Raw genomic sequence first — 16692 nt, 5'->3', positions numbered from 1 at the left:
CCTACAGTGGCGCAAAGGGTATATAAGGTGGCGCAAATCTAGTTAGTGCCATCTTGTAAATATGGAGCTATAATAGTGGCCCGTTAGCATCACATTTGTGATAAAAAAGTTGCCACAAATGTGGCGCTAAGGGGCGCAAGGGCCTTGCAAATCTGTCCCAAAGTCTTTTAGGGTTCGATGAGGAAAATTGTGTTGCAGCCCACTAAACAATCTGAAAGATGATTTTTTGGTCGAGTCTAGACACTGTCTGCAAGACCTGTTGGGATGAATATAGGACTTTGCTCCCGCCTGCCGCTGCCTGATGTTTACCATAGGTTGAAGGTTGTGTCGCTCTTGTTTTGCTGCCTCCTAACTGGTTTGACAGATGATATCTCACTTTCTGTACTTGGCTGAGGTGCACCAGCCAAGTACGGTTTAATTACGCCTGGAATGTTTTTCTGTTGTTTGTGCAACTATTTTTTTTGTTTACTGTCTCTTGTGTTTATCAGTAAGCACTTGTGTTCACGCACGCGGTTCGCTTTCCGTGTTTGTCCTTCACTTGGTCCTTACTGTACATAATCAGTAAATACAAGTAGTTGTGTTCTGCGTGTGTTTTGTACATTTTTTTGGTGGCTTTATACAGCATGAAATCAATCCAGGAATGAATCCTCAACAGCGGCTCTCCCTGCACAATGGGACAGCCGATACTACAATATTCACTGCACTCTGGGAAACTAACCCCGTAATGCTTTGCCTGCATTCCTTTTACCACACAGTTTTGGCCATAACTCAGCCTGTGATGGTCCTAGGGCAATGGGACCACCACCAAAACATTCAACACAATGTGATCTCTCTGTCCAGTTCAGCTTGTGGATCACACTTGGTTGGAGGGGGCCCACAAATCATAACCTCTGCCACAATTCAATGCATATATAAACGTATCTTCTCTTTTACAGCTGGCGCTTTTGTTTTTACAGGTGAGAGGAGTTTGTGTTATAAGGGCCTTGCTTGTAAGAATTTGTGCGTGTTCAAATGCGCAGTTTGTTTTCTGCATTTGTTCTTTACTTGGTCCTTACTTTACATAATCAGCAGTTATGCAGTGTGTGAGGAAATGCCTCCTTGGCATGGTTACCCCCTAACTCTTTGCCTTTGCTGATGCTAAGTTATGATTTGAAGGTGTGCTGGGACCCTGCTAACCAGGCACCAGCACCAGTGTTCTTTCCCTAAACTGTACCTTTGTCTCCACAATTGGCACAACCCTGGCACTCAGGTAAATCCCTTGTAACTGGTACCCCTGGTACCAAGGGCCCTGATACCAGGGAAGTTCTCTAAGGGCTGCAGCATGTCTTATGCCACCCTGGGGACCCCTCACTCAGCAAATGCACACTGGCTCACAGCTTGTGTGTGCCGGTGGGGAGAAAATGACTAAGTCGACATGGCACTTCCCTGAGAGTGCCATGCCAACCTCACACTGCCTGTGGCATAGGTAAGTCACCCCTCTAGCTGGCCTTACAGCCCTAAGGCAGGGTGCACTATACCACAGGTGAGGGCATATGTGCATGAGCACTATGCCCCTACAGTGCCTAAGTAAAACCTTAGACATTGTAAGTGCAGGGTAGCCATAAGAGTGTATGGTCTGGGAGTTTGTCAAACACGAACTCCACAGTTCCATAATGGCTACACTGAAAACTGGGAAGTTTGGTATCAAACTTCTCAGCGCAATAAATGCACACTGATGCCAGTGTGCAATTTATTGTAAAATACACCCAGAGGACATCTTAGAGATGCCCCCTGAATATATACCTGACTTCTAGTGTAAGCTGACCAGTTCCTGCCAGCCTGCCACACACCAGACATGTTGCTGGCCACATGGAGAGAGTGCCTTTGTCACTCTGTGGCCAGGAACAAAGCCTGTACTGGGTGGAGGTGCTTCTCACATCCCCCTGCAGGAACTGTAACACCTGGCGGTGAGCCTCAAAGGCTCATCCCTTTTGTTACAACGCCCCAGGGCATCCCAGCTAGTGGAGATGCCTGCCCCTCCGGCCACTGCCCCCACTTTTGGCAGCAAGGCTAGAGGAGATAATGAGAAAAACAAGGAGGAGTCACCCACCGGTCAGGACAGCCCCTAAGGTGTCCTGAGCTGAGGCAACCCCTGCCTTGAGAAATCCTCCATCTTGCAGATGCAGGATTCCCCCTTTAGGATTAGGGATGTGCCCCCCACCACAGGGAGGAGGCACAAAAAGGGTGTAGCCACCCTCAAGGACGGTAGCCATTGGCTACTGCCCTCCCAGACCTAAACACACCCCTAAATTCAGTATTTAGGGGCTCCCCAGATCCCAGGAGATCAGATTCCTGCAACCTAAAGAAAGAAGAAGGACTCCTGACCTACAAGCCTGCAGAGAAGGAGGAAGACGACAACTGTTTTAGCCCCAGCCCTACCGGCCTGTCTCCAACTTCAAAAACCTGCTCCAGCGACGCATCCGACAGGGACCAGCAACCTGTGAAGCCTCAGAGGACTGCCCTGGACTACAGGACCAAGAAACTCCCGTGAACAGCGGCCCTGTTCAAAACTAGCTACTTCTTTGCAACAAAGAAGCAACTTCCAAGGACTTTACGTTTCCTGTCAGAAGCGTGAGACTTTACACTCTGCACCCGACGCCCCCGGCTCGACCTGCAGAAAACCAACACCTCAGGGAGGACTCCCTGGTGACTGCGAACCCGTAAGTAACCAGAGACGACCCCCCTGAGCCCCCACAGCGACGCCTGCAGCGAGAATCCAGAGGCTCTCCCTGACCGCGACTGCCGTAACAAGGGACCCGACGCCTGGAACCAACACGGCACCCGCAGCCCCCAGGACCTGAAGGAACCGAACTTCGACGCAGGAGTGACCCCCAGGCGACCCTCTGCCTTGCACAAGTGGTGACTGTCCCGAGAAGCCCACCCTGTGCCTGCCTGCACCGCTAGAGTGACCCCCAGGTCCCTCCATTGTTTCCTATCTGAAAAACGACGCCTGTTTTGCACACTGCACCCGGCCGCCCCTGTGCCGCTGAGGGTGTGTTTTGTGTGCCTACTTGTCCCCCCCCCAGTGCTCTACAAAACCCCCCTGGTCTGCCCCCCAAGGACGCAGGTACTTACCTGCTGCCAGACTGGAACCGGAGCACCCCTGTTCTTCATAGGCGCCTATGTGTTTTAGGCACCTCTTTGATCTATGCACCTGACCGGACCTGAGCTGCTGATGTGGTAACTTTGGGGTTGCCTTGAACCCCCAACAGTGGGCTGCCTATGCCCCAGGACAGACTTGTAAGTGTTTTACTTAGCTTCTAATCTAACCTTTACTTACCTCCCCCAGGAACTGTTGATTTTTGCAGTGTCCACTTTGAAAATAGCTTATTGCCATTTTTACAAAGACTGTAAATTATATTGTTTTCATTCAAAGTTCCTAAAGTATCTAAGTGAAGTACCTTACATTTAAAGTATTAACTGTAAATCTTGAACCTGTGGTTCTTAAAATAAACTAAGAAAAGATAATTTTCTATATAAAAACCTATTGGCCTGGAGTAAGTCTTTGAGTGTGTGTTCCTCATTTATTGCCTGTGTGTGTACAACAAATGCTTAACACTACCCTCTGATAAGCCTACTGCTCGACCACACTACCACAAAATAGAGCATTAGAATTATCAACTTTTGCCACTATTTTACTTCTAAGGGGAACCCTTGGACTCTGTGCACACTATTTCTTACTTTGAAATAGTATATACAGAGCCAACTTCCTACACAGTGTGTTTTGTAAACTTTTTGTGGCTTTATATAACATGAAATAGACCCAGGAAAGAAACCTCCAGCCGATGAAGATGAGTTACTTACCTGTAACTGTGGTTCTCCAGTATTGGTATCTTTCATAGATTCACATGCTTGAATCATTCCCCGTCATCGAAGTGGGAGTCCCACGGTACATAGAAAGCAATAAATAAAGAAAAACTTTTTTTTTTTTTTTCATTGAAGTCAATGGGAAAAAACTCCTTCAATTGTAGAACTATCAGCCTCTTTAGAAAGAGCCCAAATTTCAACCAATCAGGCGTGACCACCCCTTTAGAACCCTCAGCACAGAGGCTCAGTCTCTCAGATTTCTCCGCACTCGAGATTACAGGAAAAAAAACAAAGGAGGTGAGCCTCTCTGGGGAGGAGGGTGGGTCGCATGTGAATCTATGAAAGATACCAATACTGGAGAACCACAGTTACAGGTAAGTAACTCATCTTCTTCTCCAGTATTGGGGTATCTTTCATAGATTCACATGCTTGAATCAGAATAGCCAGCAGTAAGAACAAAGGTTTGAATCCTGTAACACCAATAGTATGCCTATGTATAATGCATGCTATCTAAATCTATATAGGCAATTAACATTTGCAAATTAAGCGCTAACCATATTAGCTATATAAACCATCTATATATATATATATATATATATATATATACACACATCTATATATATATATTACATATACCTATACCCACACACATGAAACTATATACTTTAAATTACTCTTCAAACAATACAGAGAGGATGGAGGGTAAGAGGTTATTGGCTCACCTTATGCAAATAAATTACGCAATACCGCTTGTCCTACCGCAGCATCCACCTTGTCAGAAGCTTCTAGGCAGTAATGCTGGGTGAAAGTGTGAGCACGTGTCCATGTTGCCACCCTGCAGATCTGATTCAGAGGGACTCCAGCGAATAGAGCTGTTGAAGTGGATACCGCTCTAGTGGAATGCGCTCTGACACTGGATGATAATGGCTTCCCTGCCAACTGGTGGCACAACTGAATGGCGGAAGAGATCCAGCGCGCTATAGTCTGTTTAGTGACTGCTTTACCCTTATTGAACTTTACGTAGCTGATAAATAATTGTTCAGATTTACGGAAGCCGCTTGTCCTTTGAATTTAAATTTTAAACAGCGTTTAATGTCTAAAGAATGTAGAGCTCGTTCCGCTGCCGTTTGCGGATTTGGAAAAAATGTTCTGAGAATCACCGGTTCATTTAGGTGAAAAGATGATGGGACTTTAGGTATAAACTTTGGATTAGTTCTCAAAATGACCACCTCTGGTTTGAATTGGAGGAAAGGTGGAGAAATTGTGAAGGCTTGGATATCGCTGACTCTTTTTGCCGACGTCAAGGCCAGAAGTAGAGCTGTTTTAAAAGAGATGAACTTGAGATCCACTTTATGAATGGGTTCAAACGGATGTTTCATTAATTGGGATAGCACAATGTTCAAATGCCATTGCGGTGCAGGACGATGAACTGGTGGAAATATCCTAAATAAACCTTTAAGAAATTGTTTTATTATTCTGGACGACCATAGTGAAGGTGACTGAGACGTCCGTCGGAAACGGGATATGGCCGCCAGATGCACCCTAATAGATGAATGTGACAGGCCGGATTTAGCCAAATGCAATAAATATGGCAAAATTTGCTCAGGAGATGACGTTAGAGGGTGAACGTTGGAAGTTGAGCACCATAAGCAAAACCTCTTCCACTTAAATTTGTATGTTCGGTTTGTAGACTGAGCTCTGGCGCAGGCAAGTACCTCCCTGCAATCCGGAGGGATATTTAATCCATCGAATTCATAGAATTCAGGAGCCAGGCTGATAAACGAAGAGATGTCGGGTTGGGATGACGAACCTGACCCTGGCTCATTGTTAACAAATCCGGTATTGCCTTCAGCCGAATGTGAGGTTGTTCCGAAAGTAATAGAAGTTCTGTGAACCAGAACTGGCGTGGCCATCTGGGAGCGATTAGTAGAATCCTGCATTGCTCCCTCTTCATCTTTTGCAGAAGCCTCGGGATGAGTGGAAGCGGGGGAAAAGCGTACGCATAAATCCCTGACCATCTGATCAAAAACGCATTCCCCTTTGATCCCCTCTGTGGACGCCAGCTTGCGAAGTGTTGGCATTTCTTGTTGTCTCTGGTCGCGAACAGATCTAGACTGGGTTTGCCCCAACGACGAAAGAGACTGTCGAGAACTGACCGATTGAGTTCCCACTCGTGACAGCTGGTTCGAGTCCTGCTTAAGGCATCTGCCCAGGTGTTGGTGATCCCTGGGAGATGTTCTGCCCTGATGGAAATTCGATGTTGAATTACCCAATGCCACAGTTTCTGCGCCTCCAGAGATAATGCCCGAGATCTTGTGCCTCCCTGCTTGTTGATGTAATGCATGACCGTGGTATTGTCTGTTCTTATCAAAACTGAAGAATCTCTGATGTTCGTGAGGAAGGATTTGAGTGCCAAGGCAACCGCTCTCAATTCCAATACATTTATGTGGAGCGTTGATTCTTGAGTGGACCATTTTCCCCTCACAGAAAGATCCTGCAAATGAGCACCCCATCCCTCTAGGGATGCATCTGTTGTTACTACGTGTATGGTCCTGTCTTTCAGAAATGACAGACCGTCGGAAACGAGGGGAGTTTCCTTCCACCACCTAAAAGCCTGCTTTGCTGAAGGTGTTATTCGAATTACATCGTCGAAAGAACCTTCTATCTGCTTCCATTGATTGTCTAATTGTTGTTGAAGAGTCCTCATGTGTAGACGACAGTTCTTTATCAATGGAATGCAAGATGATAGGATCCCCAGAAAAGACTTGTAAGTCCGCACTGAAGCGGACTTTCTTTTGCTGAGACGTGTTGCTAAGTCTCGAAGTTTCTTTCTTCTGTCCTGCGAAGCAAACGCTTTCGCTTGCACAGTGTCCAAGATGGCTCCTAGAAACGTGATGTTCTGGGTAGGTTCTAGGTGAGACTTGGGATAATTGACTGTCAAGCCCAAAGCTCCGAAAAGGGAGAGACATGTCTCCGTGTCCGTGGCAGCCTTCGATGTTGTACGTGCTTTTATTAGCCAGTCGTCTAAGTACGGGAACACCTGTACCCCTAATTGTCTGAGGTGGGCCGCCACTGGCGCCAAAACCTTGGTGAACACTCTTGGGGCCGACCTGAGGCCAAAAGGCAACACTCTGAACTGGAAATGAATGCCTGCAACCCTGAACCGCAAGAATTTCCGATGATTGGGGTGAATGGGGATGTGGAAATATGCGTCCTGAAGATCTAACGATGTCATAAAATCCCCTCGGTTGAGCAGGCGCAGGACGTCTTGAAGAGAGATCATGCGAAAAGATTGTTTCTTGAGGTATTTGTTGAGCGAACGAAGGTCTAGAATAGGCCTCCAGTCCCCGGTCTTCTTCCGGATAAGGAAGAAACAGGAGTAAAAACCTGTTCCCCTCTGGCTCCTTGGTACGATCTCTATTGCTCCCTTCCTCATTAAAATAGCAATCTGTTCCATAAGCTTGTTGAGATGGGCTGGCGGGGGACCTCTTGGTGGTACTTGAGGGGGAGGTTGGTTGAATTCTAGTGTATGCCCCCGGTTGATAATATCCAATACCCATTTGTCTGTAGTTATACTGGACCACTGGTGTAGAAATTTGGAAATTTGGAAAATCTTCCCCCTATAAGAGTGTTGATATAGGGGCTGGGTGCAGACACTTGATGAGGGTCACTGCTTTCTTGCTGTTTCTTTTGCCCTGAACGCCGACTTTCCTTTCGCTTGTTGCCTGAAGCGAGCAGATGACTGCTGACGAAAGGAATGCGGTTGTTGCTGTCCAAAGGTTGAACGAAATTGACCTTGGTAAGAGGAGTAATGCCGATATTGTTGAGAGCCTCCTCTATATGAAAAGGTTCCTCTCCCTCTCGCTCCCCGAAAGGGTTGCCTCTTGTACTGTAGCGTTGCCAATGATCTGGCTGTCTCAGTGTCTGCCTTAATCGACTGTAATGCATCATCGACATGCTTGCCAAATAAAAGCTCGCCATCATACGGCATGTCCAGAATTTTCAATTGAACTTCAGGCCTAAACGAGGTAGCTTTAAGCCACCCCTGGCGTCTAAGTACGGCCGCTCCGGCCAACTGATGAAATCCTGTAGAGGAAACATCAATTGCAGAGTCTATGATTTCAGCCGAAATCCTTTCTCCTTCTTGCAGAATTCTACGTGCTTCTACTCTACTGCTCTCAGGCAACATATCTATGAATTGTGACATGTCAGACCACATCTGGCGATCGTATCTCCACAGTATTGCTAGGGAGTTAGCTGCTCTCACAGTGGTGGCAGCCATAGTTGAAAACTTCTTGCCTATGGAGTCCAAACGACGTCCTTCCTTGTCTGGAGGGGCAGTCAGAGATGCCGATGGATTCCTGGACCTCCTCCAGGCTGCCTGCGAAATAACCGAATCCGGTTTAGGATGGCTGATCAAACATGCTGGGGAGTTGTCTGGCGCCTTATACTTCTTCTCTAGTCTTGGTAAGACTGCGGGAATGGAGGACGGAGTCTGCATTACCTTTAGGCCCTCCTCCCAAATGAAATCAACAATGGGTATGGCCCTTAACGATTTCCTAGTGTCTTCTTTAAAGTCATAAAGAAAGCAGTCCGACTGTTTCGAAGTAATTGGCAGCTGGAATCTTTTCGCAGCTCTTTCCATGACACTATGGAAACTCCCAATGTCCTGCGGCGGAGAGTCCACTGGCGGTGGTGTAGACGGAGATGGAGTTTGGATTTGATACTCATCCCACTCCGGAATGAGAGAATCCGAGTCTTGTATCTCCCCTTCTTCTTGCTCCTCCTCGGATGAAGGTGAAGCAACACCCTGAACCGATGAAGGTGCTGTGGTAGGGCCCTGAAATTCTGAAGGTCTAGCCGGAGTGGACACTGGCGTCTGTGGAGGTTGTACCGGTGTAGAAGAACCAGCTGGAGGAAATCTTGAATAATAATCTTGCATCATCTGTTGAAGGTTGTTTATCAACGAGACCGGCATCTGGACTGTCTGCTCTTGTTGTTGTAGATGACTTTGATCCTGCTGGTCCGAATAATGGTGAAGATCCTCCTCCTCATCGTCCTCTTGGCACTTAATGCGTAGTTCAGATGGACTACGTGCCACCGGAAAAAAGCCGTCATCAGAATAAACATCACCGTCATCATCTTCATCAGCAAATAGATGTTGCGGAGGAATTGGTGCAACCTTGCTGGGCGATGTATGAGATGGAAGCAATAAAGAAGACTTGCTCTTTACAGGTAAAATTCTCTGCGGTAAATAAGGAGATGTTCCAGAGTGAGGATAATGAGTCGTCGACGGAGCTGCCGTTGACGGAGCACTCGTCGATGGTGTTCTCGTCGACGGTGTAGGCGTCGACGGAACCGTCGTCGGTGTAGTCGGCCTCGTGCTGCCAGTGTCGACAAAGGTGTCGTCGACGAAATCAATATTGTTACGCCCTCCGTCGACGGGGTTGCCGTCGACGGGGCTGTCGTCAACAGGTGCGGCGTCGTCGGTATTTTCGTCGGTGAAACCCACGGTGATCTTCTGAATTTTCTCGCCGATGAATGCGTCGACGGCAAAGATTTCAGCTTCTTACCCGTCGACGGCTTCTTTATTTTCAAGGTGTGCGACGACGACGGACCATACTTCAGACTCACCGACGTTATCACCGTAGATGATAGCAGAGACGAAGTTCTTATCATCGGCGATGGAGGAGCCGTAAACGTGGTCGTCACTGTAGTCGTCGTCGAAGGAAGACCTGTCGTCGATGGAGCGCTCGTCGACGGTGTAGATTTTCTGGACGTCGACGGAGGTAGTGAGCTTGAAGGCCTCTTAAGCTTCTTTGATGAAGCAGCAGGTGTGGATGGCTCTGAGTGAACCTTGCCACATGCTACCTTGGATGTTGAAGGTAGATCCCCTGGCTTGTCCTTAAAAGCATGCTGCTTTTTAGCTGACTTACTGCTTGAAGGGGATAGGCTCTCCACTGACCTCTTCCTTTTCTTTGAGGTGACAGAAGTGTCACTCTCCTCCTCAGAAAGAGCTTCTCTTGCCTTTCTTTTCTGGAGCCAGAGCAGGAGCCTGGCTTCTCTGTCCCTCAGAGTCTTGTTGGGAAAGGTCCTGCAGATTTTACAGTCCTTGACCTTGTGCTCTGGATGTAAACAGTAGATACATTCCTTGTGAGGATCCTCACAGTGAAGTCTCAATTTTCCACAGGTCCCACAGGGCCTAAAGAGACCTTTTCTTGTAGACATGATGGAAAAAACTTCTGTAGAAAAAGTCAAGTGAAAAATTTCCAAGAATTTCTCTTGAGAAAATAGAAAACTGAGCAGAGCTCAGGGAGACTCCCTTACACACGACGTGCGGTAGAAAAACTGAGAGACTGAGCCTCTGTGCTGAGGGTTCTAAAGGGGTGGTCACGCCTGATTGGCTGAAATTTGGGCTCTTTCTAAAGAGGCTGATAGTTCTACAATTGAAGGAGTTTTTTCCTATTGACTTCAATGAAAAAAAAAAAAAAAAAAAAATATTTCTTTATTTATTGCTTTCTATGTACCGTGGGACTCCCACTTCGACGACGGGGAATGATTCAAGCATGTGAATCTATGAAAGATACCCCAATACTGGAGAAACTACAATATTCCCTGCACTCGGGGAAACTCACCCCACAATGCTTTGCAGGCATTACTTTTAGAACACATTTTTAGCCATAACTCAGCCTGTGGTGGTCCTAGGGCACTGGGGCCACCACCAAAACATTTAGAACGATGTGCTCTTTATGTCCAGGCTATCTTCGGGGTCACACTAGGTTAGAGGAGGCCCACAAATTATAACCTCTTCCACCATTCAATTCATATTTAAACTTTTTTCTTATAGCTGGAACTTTTGTTTTTATTGCTGAGAGGAGTTTGTGTTATAAAAGCCTTGTTTGTAGTAATATTCTGGCATCCTTGCTCAGCCTGCAAATGTGTAATGCCCGATGCTCTCCAAGGACTGAAAGATGATAATTGCCCCAAGGTACTACCAACTCAGTTGGCTTCACAGGGACATCTAGCTACAACCAGTGGTATTGCACCCTCTGCTAATGCACAAACACAGTTTATTTCTGATAAAGGTTTAACGTACGCACAAACACAGTTTATTTCTGATAAAGGTTTAATGTAGGGCATGGCTAAATATCTGACCAATTTCACTGAGGACCTGGTACTCCTCTAGCCGTTTCCGGGTTTGGGGGACATTCTGAGCTTCTGATATCAGAAGAAGGCAGCATCTGTGACACTGTATTCTGAGTGCTTTTTGGCACCACAGGGACATCTAGCCACAGCCAATGGTACTGCACCTTCTACTCATGACTCTACAGGGACATCTAGGCACGGCCAGTGGTAATGCACCTTCTGCTGTAGACTCTATAGGGACATCTAGTAACAACCTGCGGCATTGCTCTCTTGTGCTACTGACTCCACAATTAAATGATATTTAAAAGGCCTACTAGGCCTGAAAATGTGTAATACACTAAGCCCTAAAGGGGCTGATTATATGGTTACACTGCAATGTTCTTTATCATTCTTTTTCATGTGATTATGACATCTAGGGGCTGAACATATGGTTACATGAGCATGTTTCTTCCAAATGCTAGTTTTACTGATGTGCTCTGTAGGGGCTGTTTAGACCATTACAGTCTAATGCCGAGTGTATGAAGGAATGCAAAAACACAGTTTATTTCTGATAAAGTTTCAATGTGCTGCATGGCTAAATATTTATAAGTTTCCAAATGCGAGGTTGTCATTATCATTTACAATGCCAACAGCTCTAACTCTCGCTAATGCAAGACCTATTGCATTGCAAATGTTTGTTAATAAATGTGGTAGATCTTATCAGATGTTGGCAAACATCATTCTATGTTCCTTGGGTCGCCCAAAAATGATTACATTTGTAACACAAGTTAAGATGTCAATATTTATGGGATAATGATATACTGTGCCAAAAGTATCCAGCGTTTTAGCCCATATTCATTTTTAAGGTTGAGCGCGCAAAGCATTCTGTCCCTGTTGTAATCTCTCTGTGGGCTTTTAACCACGCCATGTCAGGCCCATTAGTTTGGGTGGCTTGTGGGCTCGCCTTTTCAAATGAACTTGATTTCATTAGTGAAAGGCATGCATAAGTCATGCCTTTTCTGGTGTTTAGCCCTCCTGGAGCGCACCAGCCAACTACTGAAAACATACGAGGCTCCACGTTTTATGTATGGTTTCTGGACTACTTTTTCTCTTTATTTTGTAGGCAGGGCAATCTCACTGGGCAGTAGTCGATTGCTTTGCATGACATCGACCCTGTTACATGCATATTTGCACTTTTACCGGTTACACGGATAATTGCACTTTTGCCGGTTACATGGATAATTACACTTTTTCCGCTACGTTTCACTGTGAGCGAAGAACAAGTTACTTACCTTCGGTAACGCCTTTTCTGGTGGATACAGTAGCTACCTGTGGATTCCTCACATAATGAATTTTCCCCATGCGCCAGCAATTTTCTTCTAGCTCTGCAGGTCGATGAGGACGTCACAATTGCCCGACTCCCACGCGATTCCGTCTGACGTCATCCAGGCAGTAAGAGGTCCTTGTCGGCGTGCTGATGTCAGTTTTCACCATTTTTTACGTGGCTTTGAGGCGAACCGGTGACTACCAACAATACATAATTGAAAAGAACTCCATAATACCATATACATAACTACAAAACTATATTTATATATATATATATATATATATATATATATATATATATATATATACACATACATACATATATCACATATATAAGCAATGGCAACAGTATATACATATCAATAATATACAGATACACACCCAAGGAAAACTTGCTATGACCATCCAGGCAAAGGGGAGGCGGGTGGGACCGTGAGGAATCCACAGGTAGCTAGTGTATCCACCAGAAAGGGCATTACTGAAGGTAAGTAACTTGTTCTTCTGATGGATACAACTACCTGTGGATTCCTCACATAAAGAATAGCGTCCCAAAGCAGTACCGCACTCGGAGGTGGGTGCCTGAATGGTCAAACCAAGAAATCCTGCAGCACGGACCGTGCAATATGGCCATCCCTCCTGACTTCAGAATACAAACAATAATGCTTAGCAAAAGTGTGGAGGGATGCCCAAGTTGTGGCCTTACAGATGTCAACCACAGGAACACCTCTAGCCAAGGCTGAAGAAGCCAACTTAGACCTGGTGAAATGGGCTCTTATCCCAACAGGAGGTTCCTTCTTTGCAGGAGAATCACACAATTTGATGCAAAGAATGACCCACCTGGATATTGTTCTCTTGCGAACCGCCTTGCCTTTCCTCTTCCCCACATAACCGACGAAGAGTTGATCTTACAGTCTGAACTCTCTCATCCTGTCGACGAAGAAGCTCAATGCTCTTCTCGGATCTAGTCGGTGTAGTCTCTCCTCCTCCTTTGACGGATGAGGCGGAGGATAGAAGGAGGAGAGTGTAATGGACTGTCCTACATGAAAGGGTGTAACAACCTTCGGTAAGAAAGCTGCCTTGGTCCTCAACACCACCTTGCCCTCATAAAAAGAAGTGTACAGGGGCTTCACGCTAAGTGCCTGGAGCTCACTCACCCTCCTAGCAGATGTAATGTCAACTAGAAAAACAGTTTTTAAAACTTATAACCTTAACCGGTTCTGTGCCAAGGACATAATGGTTACGTCCTGCGGCACAGTGCTGCTGTGCCCAGGACGTAACCATTACGTCCTGGGCACCCAGCCTGGAGGGAGCGCTAGCGCTCCCTCTGTGGGGTTCCCCCTCACCCCCTCAAGTCAGGGTTCCCCTTCCTCCCCCGACCCCCAACCCTCCCTGTGATGTCAGCGCGCGAGCGCGCACTGATTGTCACAATGCCTCCTCATTTGCGCTGGAAGCTGAGCTTCCAGCGCGATGATCGGAAGAGAAATGCAAAGCATTTCTCTTCCGATCACGTGGAGGAGGCGGAGAGACTTCAAAGGGAAGGAAATGTATTTCCTTCCCTTTGAAGTCTCTCTCTGTGTTTTGGCAGCCGGATTGAAAGCAATCCGGCTGTCAAAACGCCCACTAGACACCAGGGATGTCTTTTTGCAAAGTGGAAACTGGCATAAGGGAGCGACCCCTTGGGCAAGGGTCGCTCCCAGGGGGTGCTTTTTTTTTAAGGCCTTTTCTGCCCCCCCTGGGGCCGGTTGAGCTAGAGGCCAAAATCCATAGGTAGGTACTTTGGAAAAAAACCTTTGTTTTCTGTGAAAAAATGGGATGTGTCCACGTTGTCTTTTGGGCCCTTTCCTTTCGTGGGCGCAAGGCCACCCACACAAGTGAGGTACCATTTTTATCGTTAGACTTGGGGGAACGCTGGGTAGAAGGACATTTGTGGCTCCTCTCAGATTCCAGAACTTTCTGTCACCGAAATGAGAGGAAAAAGTGTTTTTTGGGCCAAATTGTGAGGTTTGCAAAGGATTCTGGGTAACAGAACCTGGTCAGAGCCCCACAAGTCAACCATCTTGGATTCCCCTAGGTCTCTAGTTTTCAGAAATGTGCTGGTTTGCTAGTTTTCCCCAGGTGCCGGCTGAGCTAGAGGCCAAAATCCACAGGTAGGCACTGTTTTCTGTGAAAAAATGTGATGTGTCCATGTTGTGTTGTGGGACATTTCCTTTCGTGGGCGCTAGGCCTACCCACACAAGTGAGGTACCATTTTTATCGGGAGACTTGGGGGAATGCTGGGTGGAAGGAAATTTGTGGCTCCTCTCAGATTCCAGAACTTTCTGTCACCGAAATGTGAGGAAAATGTGTTTTTTTAGCCACATTTTGAGGTTTGCAAAGGATTCTGTGTAACAAAACCTGGTCAGAGCCCCACAAGTTACCCCATTTGGGATTCCCCTAGGTCTCTAGTTTTCACAAATGCACAGGTTTGGTAGGTTTCCCAAGGTGCCGGCTGAGCTAGGGGCCAAAATCTACAGGTAGGCACTTTGCAAAAAACACCTCTGTTTTCTGTAAAAGAAAATGGGATGTGTCCACGTTGTGTTTTGGGCCATTTCCTTTCGTGGGCGCTAGGCCTACCCACACAAGTGAGGTACCATTTTTATTGGGAGACTTGGGGGAATGCTGGGTGGAAGGAAATTTGTGGCTCCTCTCAGATTCCAGAACTTTCTGTCACCGAAATGTGAGGAAAATTTGTTTTTTTAGCCACATTTAGAGGTTTGCAAAGGATTCTGTGTAACAAAACCTGGTCAGAGCCCCACAAGTTACCCCATTTTGGATTCCCCTAGGTCTCTAGTTTTCACAAATGCACAGGTTTGGTAGGTTTCCCAAGGTGCCGGCTGAGCTAGGGGCCAAAATCTACAGGTAGGCACTTGGCAAAAAACACCTCTGTTTTCTGTAAAAAAAAAAATGGGATGTGTCCATGTTGTGTTTTGGGGCATTTCCTGTCGCGGGCGCAAGGCCTATCAACACACAAGTGAGGTATCATTTTTATTGGGAGACTTGGGGGAACATAGAATAGCAAAACAAGTGTTATTGCCCCTTGTCTGTCTCTACATTTTTTCCTTCCAAATATAAGAGAGTGTGTAAAAAAGACGTCTATTTGAGAAATGCCCTGTAATTCACATGCTAGTATGGGCACCCCGGAATTCAGAGATGTGCAAATAACCACTGCTCCTCAACACCTTATCTTGTGCCTATTTTGGAAATACAAAGGTTTTCTTGATAGCTATTTTTTACTCTTTATATTTCAGCAAATTAATTGCTGAATACCCAGTATAGAATGAAAACCCACTGCAGGGTGCAGGTCATTTATTGGCTCTGGGTACCTAGAGTTCTTGATGAACCTACAAGCCCTATATATCCCCACAACCAGAAGAGTCCAGCAGACGTAACGGTATATTGCTTTCAAAACTCTGACATTGCAGGAAAAAGTTACAGAGTAAAACGTAAAGAAAAATTGCAGATTTTTCCACCTCAATTTCAATATTTTTTTTTCCAGTTGTTATTTTCTGTAGGAAACCCTTGTAGGATCTACACAAATTACCCCTTGCTGAATTCAGAATTTTGTCTACTTTTCAGAAATGTTGCGGTTTCTGGGATCCAGCATTGGTTTCAGGCCCATTTCTGTCACTGACTAGAAGGAGGCTGAAAGCACAAACAAAAGTAAAAATGGGGTATGTCCCAGTAAAATGCCAAAATTGAGTTGAAAAATTGGGTTTTCTGATTCAAGTCTGCCTGTTCCTGAAAGCTGGGACGCTGGTGATGTTAGCACCGCAAACCCTTTGTTGATGCCATTTTCTGGGGAAAAAACACAAGCCTTCTTCTGCAGCCCCTTTTTCCCATGTTTTTGAAAAAAACTAAATTTTCACTGTATTTTGGCTAATTTCTTGGCTTCCTTCTGGGGAACCCACAAAGTCTGGGTACCTCTAGAATCCCTAGGATGCTGGAAAAAAAGGACGCAAATTTGGTGTGGGTAGCTTATGTGAACAAAAAGTTATGAGGGCCTAAGCGCGAACTGCCCCGAATAGCCAAAAAAAGGCTCGGCACAGAAGGGGGAAAAGGCCTGGCAGCGAAGGGGTTAAGGGACATGAATGCATTGGTTCGAACGGTGAACCCATCAGAAATTTCAGCACTAAGTTTCAGTCCCACTGAGGCAAAATAAATGGAGTGGGAAAGAACCTGTTAGTTAGACCCTTAATGAATCTCAAAACTAATGGGGACTTAAACAAGGAAGGTTGGTCAGGTAGACACAGAAAGGCTGACAGCGCCGACAAGTATCCCTTAACAGTAGTGACTGCACAACCCCTCTGCGCCAAGGATAGCGCAAATGACAACATATCCGATAAGTGGGCACGTAAG

This window comes from Pleurodeles waltl, chromosome 1_1 (genome assembly GCF_031143425.1).
Source record: "Pleurodeles waltl isolate 20211129_DDA chromosome 1_1, aPleWal1.hap1.20221129, whole genome shotgun sequence".
In the NCBI taxonomy this organism is placed as follows: Eukaryota; Metazoa; Chordata; class Amphibia; order Caudata; family Salamandridae; genus Pleurodeles; species Pleurodeles waltl.
The sequence above is the reverse complement of the archived record's forward strand: the minus strand, read 5'-3'. Positions refer to the sequence as shown.